At 44.0% G+C, this 13,495-nt stretch overlaps 1 long non-coding RNA gene across 1 annotated transcript in view; it reads left to right on the top strand.

The window, feature by feature from the left end:
* The window catches only part of LOC146821028 (uncharacterized), a 123,896-nt gene extending 121,947 nt beyond the window's left edge, over positions 1-1,949 (top strand). Inside the window, exon 3 of the long non-coding RNA XR_014963080.1 lies at positions 364-1,949. This is a non-coding gene — a long non-coding RNA (uncharacterized LOC146821028). The remainder of the gene's footprint in view (positions 1-363) is intronic.
* Positions 1,950-13,495: the final 11,546 nt, after the last annotated feature.

Genomic DNA, 13,495 nt, shown 5'->3' with positions numbered 1-13,495 from the left:
CATTTCCTTTTTTCTTGAGGGTCTTTAGATGATTAAGATAGGAATATACAGATGTAAGGATTTGGAGTATGTCTGTATTGTTTTTCTCTTTTCCTCAGAATTTAGTAAATGAACACAGACTTCCTTGGCTGCTTGGGATTGGGTGACGTATTACTCTTGTCAGTTCACCAAAGAGTTCCTTTTATACTTGCCAATAGGTCCAGGCTGTTGTTTCTTTTACTCTCACATAGATGAAAGTGGTTCTTGGGTGCCTTGCTCTTATATGGGGCGTCTCTAGACTAGGAAGTATTCTGAGACTATCCTCTCTGTTGATAGATTATTTCTGTGCCTTGTCTAAAGACCTTTTGTTCTGTCCACCAATAGATATTTGCTGCCTTACAACCATTGCCAGAGGGGCGCGGACATCAGATCCAGCTTGGAGAGTCAGCACCAGTCCAGCTTGAAGTCAAAGTGAAGGTAACCAGCACAGGCATTGCTGGCAACCAGGACCTCAGTGAAGGTAAAAGGCCGGAAGCACTGAGATATGAAGTGTGCACCCCTGCCACTGTCTTGGGCGAAAGACGGGGTCACAAATCAGAAAGGAGAAATCGTGGATCAAGTTTTTGATGCCCAGCTGAGAGTCATAGACCGACCAGGAAGGCGAGAACGTTTTTGCTTGAGGTAACCCCCTTTGAAACAAGGGTTGCTTCAGAGATCCTAGCATCAGGCCTCTGAATCCTGGTCCCAAAGTGGCTGTAAAGTTTTCACCTTTGTTGGTCAAGAGATACCTGGGCACACTGAATGCAATCTATGGCCCCAACGAAAGAGCAGTGTGCCAGCAGAGCAATACAGGAGTTAGGGAAGGACTTGAGTTCAGGGTACAGGTGCTGTGTCTCTGGTGCCTGTTAGATTGAAATGAAGAAAACTGGTGCACTGCCTGAGACACTGGACAGGATCGCTGAGAGCATTTGCTCTGCTGGGTGATTGCCCTATCCTGAAAGAAGAAACTTTTCCCTTGAAACTGGGCCGTGATTCCTGAGTTGCGAGTTGTGCAGCTCCACCGTGGGAACAACAAGAGCCTGCCTGTGAGGCTCAAACGGACACAGGGAGAAGACCCCTCTGGTTGGTTGTACAGCGGCTTTAATTTCCCAAGGACTTCCTTTTCTTTTTTGTTGAAAATGTACCCCATTGGTCGTCCCATTTTTGAGGAGGAGCAGCCCTTTGCAGCTCTTCGTCCTAATTCTCATGGTCCTGTGTGGTCCTCCTGGTCCTCTGGATCCAGGATCATTTTTGTAATAATATGTCTGACTGCTTTCATAATTGTATTAGGAATAATGTTTATTCTGCGAGAGAAAAGTTAATCTGAGCAATTGACAAATGTTACTTTACCCTTTTCTTGATTGATACTCTAGCCCTCATAAAGGAAACACCGGAAAAGTCTAGTGAAAATGTTTTTATTAGATATGTGCTGTTGGCTATTCTGAAGTTGAAATTGATGGTCACTGAAATGCATAGGAGTCTTGAAAATGTTTTTACTGGATGGTTCTAGGATTTGCTTAGGACTAGAAAGCTAATAGTTCTGTTTCTGATAATAGTAATTACTCTCTCCTGCTATCTGTATGACCCAATGCTCTGTTCCCTTTGTACTCCTGCTTATACCTTATACATACCAGCTTAACAATATTTAGAATGAGAAATGCCCACCAAGCAATGAATTAGGATATTGATAAATTGTTGAAAAAAAATTAATATGCATATTTCCTACTGGATTATGGGAATGTCTTTAGCTCATGCTAAAAGGACCATCTGTTGAAGATTGCATTAATCTCTTAGCATGAGCTGAAAGCCATTTTGTACTTGGCAGCCATTTTAGTTAGCTATGTGCTGGACATTTGCTGTTTCCCTCTCCCAGAGTCTTGCACATGCGCAGATGTGCTTAGCTAGTAGAGTGCACCTGTTCCTAGTATAGAACTGTCAGGCTGTTCTAACTGATGTCAGCAACTTATTACTCCTCCTACTTGTTGACTGTGCAGTTTCTGTATGACCATCTATGTGCATAACTCTTCTCATGTGTACTTGTACCGCCTTTTTCAGCCCCTGTGTGGGTATAAAAGGACCATGCTTCTTCTGTTCAGTGTGCTACTTCACTCAACACCGAAGGGTGCTGTGTGAATGTAGTTCCACCTCATGAGGTTTATTAAACTTTGTATTTTCTATTCCAGTTTCTGTGCCAACTTCTTCCTATTGGTCTGAGGACTCTGTGCAGAGAAGGGCGAAACCCTTGCACTGGTAGGCCTAGCTGAGGTCACCATCAACAGGTCCTAAACCAGTCTGGACTACAGAAGGATGGGCGTTCGCTGCAAAAGGGGTACTTACATTCATCGGAGTTATTGGATTAAATCTCGTTTTAGGACTCTCTGTTCTTTCCTGTGGTGTCAATCCCTCTTTAGCTGCGGATGTTCTCTGAATTTCATTCCAAGCAAGATTTGGATCATAGATGGGAACAATGTGACCAATGGTGACTGGTACTGTAAGAGCATTTCGAATCTTTGATGCAGAACTAGGATTGCAATGCACACATTCTCATATCCTCCCTCTCTCTAGTTTGGACATCCCCTGAGTTGATATAAACCCCCACAACACCAGGGACGGGAGCCAGTGGTGCCAAAGCATTTCCAGTATTACTGGTAACATCTGGACTTCCCCCACTTCTGGGGTATAACTGGCTATATGGAGGTGGACATTCTGCCAACAATCCATCCATCAAGCTATCACTAGTATCACTATCGCTGTCTTCATGCCATTCTCCCTTTCTGTCTTTTCCGCATCTCCTTCTCTCTTTCCCCATATCAACTCCATCAGTCACCAATGCAGGGTATAATCTCACTCCCTCAATCATATATACTCTCCATCTCTTTTGTTGTTCATCCCATCTCGCATCCACAAATGTACACATATCATTTATCATTCTCCATGTGCATTGATCTCTCATTTTTAGGTCTCGCTGAGTCAGCGCGCATGCGCTGCTCGGAGAGACATTTAGTAGTTGAGTTTTCAAAGTGCTGCTGGCTGGCTTAGTGCTTGCGTTCACGCGAGCGTGCACGCGCGAACTGCCAGCCTTCAGAGCCATCCGTCTTTCCTCTCGCTTGCTCTCTGCCTCCGCCACTCCCCCGCCTTCGCGCTTACAAGCGTTCGGGATTCTCCCACTATTTTATCTTTATACACGCTGACAAGAAGTATTTGCAAAGCCAATAGATCTGGGTTTCATTTACTAACGCATGTAAATATAGGCATTTTGGACTAAAAAATAGGGACCAGACATAGAAGGTACAAAAAAGGAAGACTGCACATGGTGTGTGAACATGTGCAAAACATATATTGACCAGCAGAAAAGCTCAATGCGAAATTGCAAACCAGTAAACCACCAGTTCTAAGCGCTATATAAATAACTCCGGCAGTAGTAAACCACACTCAGCTTTTAATGTTTTTTTTTTACCCGTGCACTCTTAAAACGCTAGTCCAGTAGGCCTAATTAACATACCTAAGAGTCAATGGCTACCGAGAGCGGGCCTCTGTTACTTGCAGAGCACAAACTGCAGGCAAGATTGCTAGCATATCCCGAGGTCCTCGAAACAGCTGGTGCGCCTCCATAAAACCGCAGACAGCAACCGGACACACACACCTGCCCCCAGCCCTCAGGCTCTTCAACACAATCACAAATATTTGTAATTGACGTTTCCTCAAATGTAAAACATTTGCAGCAAGCCGGATACAGCGCTGTATCAATTAAACATGTGCAAGGAGGTCAGCTGGGGGAAGCAAGGGGCTGGCGGCTAGAGGCGAAGGGAAACATTGAAAGCAGCTGACACTATCATGACCGGATCCTTTTTTTCTTCTTTTCTGTTTATTATCTCAAGTCATCTCCCTGAGGAGTGTACGGTATAGCCATCCGGACAAAACACAATACAAGATTTCTGCAAGCATGGTCAGCTCAGTGACTTCGCATCCTTGGAGTTCTTATTTTTAATGCGTGCTTCTAAACATTCAGTCTTCTCTGTCAGAGAAGCAAACTCAAAACAAGCACTGGTACTTGGTGTTCTAAAACATTAAAGAAAACCCTTGATTGTTTTCTGCATACAACGCTTCTATGAAATAATGAATATAACGTGCGTGCGATGATTCAGTGTACTTTAAATAGTAAGATAGTCCATCATGCTTGTAATCAAGCACCCCACACACAGGAGGCGGATGATACAACAAACACCCAACAGCTTGAGGTGAGAGGGTCCTATTCATGTGGGTGGAGCCTAAGCCCACTCCATTAATGTATAATAGGAGATGATACAAATTCTGGTTGCCTCTTGTATGTATAGAAAAGGGACTCATAGATCATTAATTTTGGAAGGTTTTCTAGAGCAGCCTGTGTTATGTAACATAATTTCTGCAATGCCGATTAGCTTCGGTCATGTAACTTTTATAGTGTAGCCCATCTTACCACCTCAAGTTATGTGGAGGGCAGTGATTCACTATTTGTGTGAAACTATAAAATGTGCTGTTTTTAGGATGTTTGCCAGAGCTTCTTCTCATTATTACTGTGCAGTCTATATGACAGATTGCGATTTGACTCCTGTGATTAGAATATTTTTTAATTTTCATGGCTGGTCTTTGAATCGTGTGCTGAGTAAGTTTTCCTGTCTGAATTTTCCTTTATTTGCTTTAGGGCTCTCATGCTCTGGGACTCACGCAGCCCAAGCTGTCCAATCAGCTTTTATTCGTAGAAAGTACCGACACATATCTTGCTACTGACCAAACTTCAAGACTGCTGACACACACATGAGCGAACAGAGCCTTCTGACTACCAACTATCTGGGCATATGATCATATTACCAAGGACTATATTCACCACTTTTTTACGTATTCCAAATTTCACAGAGTCTTCTACTTTAAAGGATTTGGAATACACGTTCTCGCACATTCCACCAAAATTAATTATTCAAGTGCAAGTCACTGCATTTCGAGCATTGCTACCAATTGTTTGGCTCTGAAGCACACAGGAACATGTATGAATTGGTGAATGGTGTGTTGTACAGTGCAGCCATTACATATGCAGGAGTGTGATTTGTAGTTTACTAATGAGCAGCTCCAATGCTGGGCAGCATAGAGGCCTACCATATAAGCTGTATGCAGTACAGGACGTGCAGAGAAGCTGTGCAGGCTGGTCGGTGCATAGAGCTGTGCTCTGCACAAGAATTAGAGGTGCCCTCTAACTGTGGTGCAGCAAGCGGTAGGCAGAACTAGGTTAGAAAGAGTATGTGATACCTACCTACGTTTCTTATGGAGCTGCTTTCTTTCTTTATGCACGCACATACAAACCAGGACCCCCACCCTCCAAAGCATTACATGAAAGGAGAAACATGGCCTGCAGTTCTTTTAAGAACACTAGAACAAATACATCATTCTTTACTGTAGCACTACATGTTCAAAATCAGTTATTCGACTACCTACTTACTCTTCTGTGTCTATCAAACCCCTCTGCAGAGTTCCACACACACAATAACGTGTTTGTGCTCATATTAAGTACTACGTGATATACAACATTGATAAACAAATTATACAGTAGTGGGAATCCTGTACTCCCCAAAGCATAAAAGCACAAATAAATAAAACATTTCACAAAGTAACACCAGTTTCCTAAGAACATATTAAAACACCCTAACAGGTCAAAGAATGGGGCATTAAAACATGCTCCAGAGATCACATACGGCATCAGAAGTAAGCTATATTTGAACACTGTATTTTCAAATTACCTAGGGGGTTGGTCAACAGAGATGCAATGCAAAACAAATCAAGAGGAGCCAAGTGCAGGGGTGTGAAGTCAAACTAATAAAGCTAAAATGCAAAGACACATACTTTGGGGTTTATCCAATATTGATGTCATCAATGTCTGATTTATCAACCAGCAGAACTTCCAGAAAGCATTAGTCACAGACCAGTGGTGATGCTCCCCCTTGTGGTGTCCAGTTCAGAGAGGGACTTTTTACCATCTACATTAGACTGTTGTAAGTAAGGAGGCGTGGGTGACCGTTATTTGGAAAAATATGTTTTGTAGAAACAAGCATTGCAGTCTCGCAAAGGATCATACTTTAGGTGGCTAATCAATGTTCTTGCTTGCTAGTTAGGTCTCGCTGAGTCAGTGCGCATGCGCTGCTCAGAGAAACATTTAGTAGGTGAGTTTTCAAAGTGCTGCTGGCTGGCCTAGCGCTTACGTTCACGCGAGCGTGCAGGCGCGAACCGCCAGCCTTCAGCGCCATCTGTCTTTCTTCTTGCTTGCTCCCTGCCTCCGCCCCTCCCCCGCCTTCGCGCTTACAAGCGTTCAGGATTGTCCCAGTGGGTGCATCTCCGTCAGGCAATATCACCCCCACCTTAAATTTCTCTTCCGTCGCTGCCTCTTTATGATTTGGGCTTTCACCCTCCCTCCTCACGTTAGAAACCCTCCCCCATCCTCCGAGCAGAAGATCAGCTGTGGGTTTCTCAGTACACAGCAGAAGGCAGACGCCAAGTCTCTTCCGTCGCTGCCTCGCTAGTCTTCAGTTCTTCAGGCGTTCAGTGTCGTCAGGAAGTATGTTTTAGGGCTCGCTTGAACGATAGGAGAGTGGTGATAGCACGCACATTGGTGGAGGTCTTTGCAGGATGACGCCTATCTCTACGAGGTGCCCATGTGGCTTCACGGTTAGAATGTCGCTCTCAAGTTGTGAGCCAGTGTGTATCTTACTAGCGTTTATGAGATGTATGTTCCTGCAGCGCATTGGGTCTTCTTGGATACCAAGGTGAGATGTTTGTGATAGGCTCCATGCTCTTTATAAAAATTCTCCTCCTATTAAACATTGGTTAGATGTGAGCTCCTGTCTGCCCTGGTTGCTGTTTAAAATGTATGTACAATCACTTCATAATCTCTTACAGAGCCTGGGGATTCAGATGATTGGTACCGTAAACAAAATATTCTGTTTATGAAAACAAAAGCATATTTGAGAGAATTTATTTTTAAATGATGCTAAATTGTCTCATCTGAAAGAATTCTAATTGTGTCATCCAACAAGTTAAGCCTTGTCCAAGCTCCACAACATATCGAGGATGCTGGTAATTCATCCGTGCAATTGTTCTGAAGCTATGCTTTACTTGGAGAGCTTTGCGTTCACCGCCTTCAGTAAGTTACCGTGGCCTTATTTCCCACCCTCTGCTTAACATTGGGTGACTTTGTCACTCTCATTTGCTTGCTTCTTATTCAGTGGCTTGCCGTATCCATCGTGTTTTGACCCTCTCCAGGAGCATTGCCTCTTTACCATCCTTTTGCTTGGATGACTTGGATTCTTCCACTGCTTAATTTTTTAGTTTCTACTCTCCATGAGTGTGCACGTGTATTATATCCCTCTCCTTTGTGTATTGATTCCTTCCCCTAACCTCCTGATCCCCTCCTGCACTCTCCATGTGGTTCTGTCTTGTGTGTTGCTCTCTTTTGTGTATGTTGCACACACCACACTACTCTAGAACAGAGCTAAAATTCATTAGCTAAGCCAACAGCTCTGGCTAAACACTTATAAGGTTCCAAAGGCGAGACCTATTGGCTTTTTAATGTTAAGTGTTAGCGAACTTACTGCATCGCCTCATCTGAGTACCCCACGCCAACCATAATTGCAGACACGTGGGGGCAATGTACTCTATCCCACCCACTCCATTGTTATCTGCAAAAACCTCCTACCGCGCCACCTGGTTCCCCGCCTTACCCTTGTAATTAAACCCTTTGCTGCCCCTCCCTAAGCCACCGAAACGAGGGCTCCCATGCCCCTCCACTCTCACCACTCACGCGCTTTGTCTCCCTCTAACCCACCTCCAACATTAACAAGCATTGGCATAGCCACAACATCCCCCCTAAATGATCAATTATCCTCAAATTGAATGTACCATAGTGTGGAAATGTTAATGCAGCTTCTTTCTCTGTGATCTTGCTTCAATTTTTAAGCCAAACAATAGTATGAAGTCCTACATTCATTGCCATATAATGGGCAGGCGTTTCCTCATGGGGCGCCTCTTAACCCATCCTAGTTGGAACATCCACATCTCCTCAAATCATATTTCTGACCACTCTAAAACATCTCATTTTTCCTTTTCCTTAAAAAAGTATAATTCAACTTCAAATTCAAGATTGCTCGAATTCCACAGCAGTATAACCACCAACAACAATCCAATTCCAAATAATGAGTCCAACCAATCTCAGTGCGACGTTACACCAAATGACCTATCCCAGCATGGTAGACTCCGACATCACTCCCGCAGCAGCTCACTCTCCTTCACTATTTCATCCTACACATGTTTTCTTATACAACAATTGCCTGCTTCACTAAAGGATAAATAGAATTCAATCACTCAAAGAGCACAAACATTCACAAATGAAACCTCAACCAGTGGGGAATCACTTGAATCAGTATAGTTTCCCTTTGCGCAAAAAGGTCCACCACACTATTCACAACTGTCCCATTCACACAAATTTCCCAGTCTCAATTGGGCAATCACCTATGACTCACGACAAACCCCGCAAAACCCAGCAGACAAATATAACACAGTGTCTTCTGCACCTTACTATACATCCCTGGATCTTAGGCCACAATGGACCTGATAACAACTTCAACAACAACGTATCACCACATTCATATGACTCTCACAACATCACACAACCAAGTTTTTACTGCAATCTAAACATACTCTTTATGCACATAGCCCTACTGATGCTCACTCTTCCGCCGCTGTTTTCGCCGTACACCACCGGAACTCCAATTGTTCTTTAATCCCCAATCTTAGGTTCAAGACTGGGGACACTGGGATTAGGATCTAGGCTGTGATAGATACTATTCTCAAATGTCCCCTTACTTCAAGTGCACAACCATCCTCTATAGCTACCAACCGAAGGAGCCAGGGCCCATTTACACAGTAACAGTCAACGATCTTTTTGTGCTGCTTGAGAGGTAAGTAGAAACACCTTAAATTCAACCAACAAATACAGTGTAGCCAATTTGGTTACACAATAGCTCAGTTCGATACTAAATCTCAAGTTAGTAGGCTTATTCCAAATTCAAATTCAAAAACAGATTAATATATACTAGTCTAAGCATTATCGTATAGAAGTACAATGTACATTTTTGAAATTCAAATCTCCTGAAGTGATTTGCCCAATTCAATTAAAAAAAACATCTAATTCAGTCATGGCTATGTAATTAATGAGAAAACAAAATTGTGTGTCAAATTGCATCAATTTGTCATTAAAAAGGAACATAGATCCCATGTCTGTCCCTACACTACTCTAGTGTGGCAACCCTAAACTAAGCAGAGATTTAAGTCAAGCAGAAAATTTGAAAGGTGTCAGCAGTCAGAGTTCTCTGTAGAAGAAACTCCAACTGGGGTCAAGTAGCCTAAAGCCGCACTAACCAAAAGCAGAGGTTGGTACCTCGAGGTGTCCTAAGTCAAAATGCTAGCTATCCCTCACTACGTTGCATCATAACATCAGTTACGTTAAAACGACTTCCCGTGACCTATGCTACCAGCACACATTTTCTTTTCTCCACCTTTCCATTCCCATAAATCATTACTTCAGCTGTCCTTGGTCTTGTCTCCTTCTCCCATGAGTACTCTCCTCCCATCTTGATATTGCGTTTCCTTTGTACCAGTTTCTGCTTCACATATCTTGCTATCAACTAAGAACAAAGACTATTTTTCTCTCACTAATTAAGTCGTGTCCAACTGCAGTGGAAACACAAAATACGACATTTCTACTGCAAAATAAAATACAAATTCAAATGTTCAACTGAAACGTGAGCTTGAATCCAAATACATCCCAGGCCTAGAAGGTAGGCTAAATTAACAAGTGCATGGGTTACATTATGTGCACTTCTCTGCACACAAAAAAAATCTATATTTTCAACATGTATTTTAGTACCTAATACAGTAATAAGATGATTATTCATTTAGTAGACACGTCACTATATCGCTTATCCATAAACATGTTTGCAAACATTTTTTGACTAAATATTAATATGTGAGCACCACAATTCAGTCTGTTGCATCTCTAAATATACATATAAGTTTAGCATGTTGCAAGGATAATATTAATATACAACAACAATTTATTAATAATATTATTCACACAGAATATTTGTGAGTGCGGACTACATGTGATTATAAGGCACTCCTAACACATCTCTTGGGGTGAAGTCATTTTTACACTACTCCAATCGCACAGTTCATTTAAAGGTTTCTAACACCCAGTATCCAGCAAGATTGTCACATAAATCCTCTCACTTTGAAGTCAGAGAAACAAAAATAAACACTAAACTCCCTAGGAAGAGACAGCGTAACATTTGACTTCTGTCTTTGAATGCACTGCAAATGTGGCAAGATAAGAATATTAACAGGCCTGTTTACAGAAAGGAGCACTCATGGAAGAATACAAAGAGAGGTAGTGTTAAAAGGCTTTGCTCTTTGAGAGTGGAAAACTCACACTGGACAGCCTAAAACAAATAGAGCCTGAACCAGCAAATAGAAATCCAGAAAATGTGAGTTACAAACCACAAAACCAATGCTAAGCATCAGGCGGAATGCATTCCCAGAGAGGGTTTCTGAATGTCCCCAAGATGTCTTTAGCAAGCCAGGGTTCGACCTAAAAATGAGGCTTCCTCTTCCTTTTAATGGCTCATTGGATTAGGATGATGTGTAGGGCAGTGGCCCTTTTGTTGTGAAAGTGTAAGGTCATTGTTAGTTCACAATGAATGCAACCATTTTAATAGAACAGATTCTGGCTACATGTTTTACAGGCTGTGCTGCATAATAACTATGAATAATTAGAGGCCTGCACGTGCCAGCAGTAAAAGTCAAATGTAGCACGTGGGCAGCAGCAATACCTATGTGAGCTGGAGCATTCGCAAGGGTTTCCCCCCTGCCTTCCTCCTCGGGATCCCTGGTCCAATGAAGATCAAGCAACACACAACCACTGGCCAAAATGTGTATGATGCGACGATGATGCGTAGATTCCCTCCCTTATTTTGGGCACAGATGTCTATGAGGCTGCCCATCCTAGGTTTCTATAGGTCGTTGAGTGAGCCAGCGAAAGACACGAATGGGATATGGGTCAATACATTTAGGTAGCAGAAAGACAGAACCTACCAAGCCCTCGTGTAACACAAATATTTCATTAAGATCGCTGAAGCCTATTAAATGAACCAGTTCAAGAAAGTACCAAAGAACACGGCTATTCTCTGCACGTGGGATAAGGCATCTTTGACATAAACCTTGCAGGCTAGGTACAGCGTCACAGTAGATTGCAATGATGACGACCAGGCCTTTGCCACGTTACCCCAGGAGAGCATTGCCGCCGTTTAATTGTGCGTGCGTGCTGTGGTGTGCAGCTCAAGGGTGATAAATGGAGACGTTATGTACCTTCGAGCCTGGGGTGAGCGGAAATAACGAGATGGAACCGGATGTGCTCTTTCCTGTTCTAGGGAAACCTGTGCAAAATGAAAAATGGAATCTTAGTGATTAAAACGTGATATATTGCTTCCCCTTTGGGTTGCTAGGTTAGATTTCAAATGCCTGACAGATGGCGTGCAATGAACACGCCCTCTTGTGAGACTGTCTCTAGCTAGTGACTGGATGGAAAGAGGCTAAAAACCAGAAACATCTGGTGACTTGATATGTTCTAGCACAAAGCCAACAAGGGAACAGTACACAGAGAAATCAGAACATCAAAATGACAACGTTTGTATTTATAGCGCCCACAATGTTGACGAATACGGGAAAAGAGTCCGCACCCAGACCTGTGACTCGCCGCTTCAGTCCTGCGGTCCTAAATCACTCTTCCAGTTTTCCAGAATCGATAAAGTTAGAACCATTGAGTTAGGTAATAATAACAACTATTATTTGAACGACTAGATGAATTCAACTCACGCCGTGTGTCACACACTCAATTATCATTAATGTTGACAATAAGTATAGCTCTTCGCTCAAATAAGGACAACTTAGCACTAACTTTTGTTCCAACCTGCATTAATGCACTGTGGTAATTTTTGGAAAATAGTGCACGTGCCTTTCTTTATCACGAGGGTAGCATAGTATCGTCATAGGCATCCCTCTGTCCCCCCTCCAACCAATATACATTACCCAATAATAAACACACAACACAGACTGTTTGATTGGGTACAATTGCTGCAGGTTTATTACATACACCGTTATGTAATAGGTGGGTTATCTTACGGGCGATCCAAGGTGAGGCAACCAACTGGGCCGCCTGCCCGCCTGATGAGCCGGGCAGCACTGGGGCGAACCCCGCCTCTGCTGCCCTCCAAGTGATTCGCTTACAGGATCACGTGACCGTTGGTAACTTCTACTCACGCCCCTTCACGGGGCGGAGCGTCACATAGCAAACCCCCCAGTTGTTCAGGCTCACAACCGCCCAAAGGACTAGCGGGGCTCCGACACGGCTTCCAGGACCCTCCCATGAGGCTCCTCGGATTTGGCTCTGGCACCCCCTATGGTGCCGCGCAGAGGTACACTTGGTACCGACCTGCTTCCAGATCGCCCTGTAACTCTGCCACAGCTCTGGAGGTGGCCCCTGTCACCGCCAGGGCCCCCCACCACAGCTATAGTCTACCTGTAACCTCTCATCTCCAGTACCTCGCTTAGGTCTAAAAGGAAAAGGTCCATGCCTACTGGTGATAAGTGAAGTCCATCAAAGTAACCCTTCACGTTCTCTTTGATCATTTCGTGTCTGATGAAGCCCAGGCCCCTCTGGTCAGTGAACTTGCGCATTGTCCCATTGAGTCGCTTCCGTGAATGCTCAACCGCCTCGCCCGATTTTGCCCCTCACCAGATTCTGAGTGGGATCATCTCTGACCAGAGAACGTTGCACTGGCCTACGCTCTTGCAAATCTCGCCTAGGTCGCTCTTCATGGCCTGCAGGAGAAGCCTTCTACCCATGGGGATGAGGTCATTCCCACCCAAGTGAATCACTAAAATTCTAGGTGGTGCCCCCCGCGCCGCCATTCTCTGTTCCAGTTTGTTCCTGAGCCAGCTCCATCTTATGCCAGGGAAACCCATCCACTCAAACTGTGTCTGTGGGAAGTGCCGCATCCAATTCTGTTGCGCCGCCCACTGAGCCACCCTGGAGATGTAAGAATGCCCGATCACCCAAACCGGTCGCTCTAGTAAAACAAGAGACACGGTTTCACTCTCTAGTAATTTAATCTTGTCAAAACACAAAATAAGACACTCCACTGCAATACACTGCAAACAATAAATGATCAGGTACATCACGGGCGAACGTATTGTTTGTAGCAATCCGACTCCCACCACCCCACCTTCTTCACACTCCCGGGCTCCATGCCTGCCATGGAAGCAGCCGTGGCCGCCCCGATCCTGAATGAGTGGCTGGAGTATCTCTTGTCTGGCTGGGCCAAGCCTGCTCTGGACAGACTAG

The sequence above is a fragment of the Triturus cristatus genome, chromosome 6 (genome assembly GCF_964204655.1).
Source record: "Triturus cristatus chromosome 6, aTriCri1.1, whole genome shotgun sequence".
NCBI lineage: Eukaryota > Metazoa > Chordata > Amphibia > Caudata > Salamandridae > Triturus > Triturus cristatus.
This window is presented reverse-complemented; position numbering and strand designations above follow the sequence as displayed.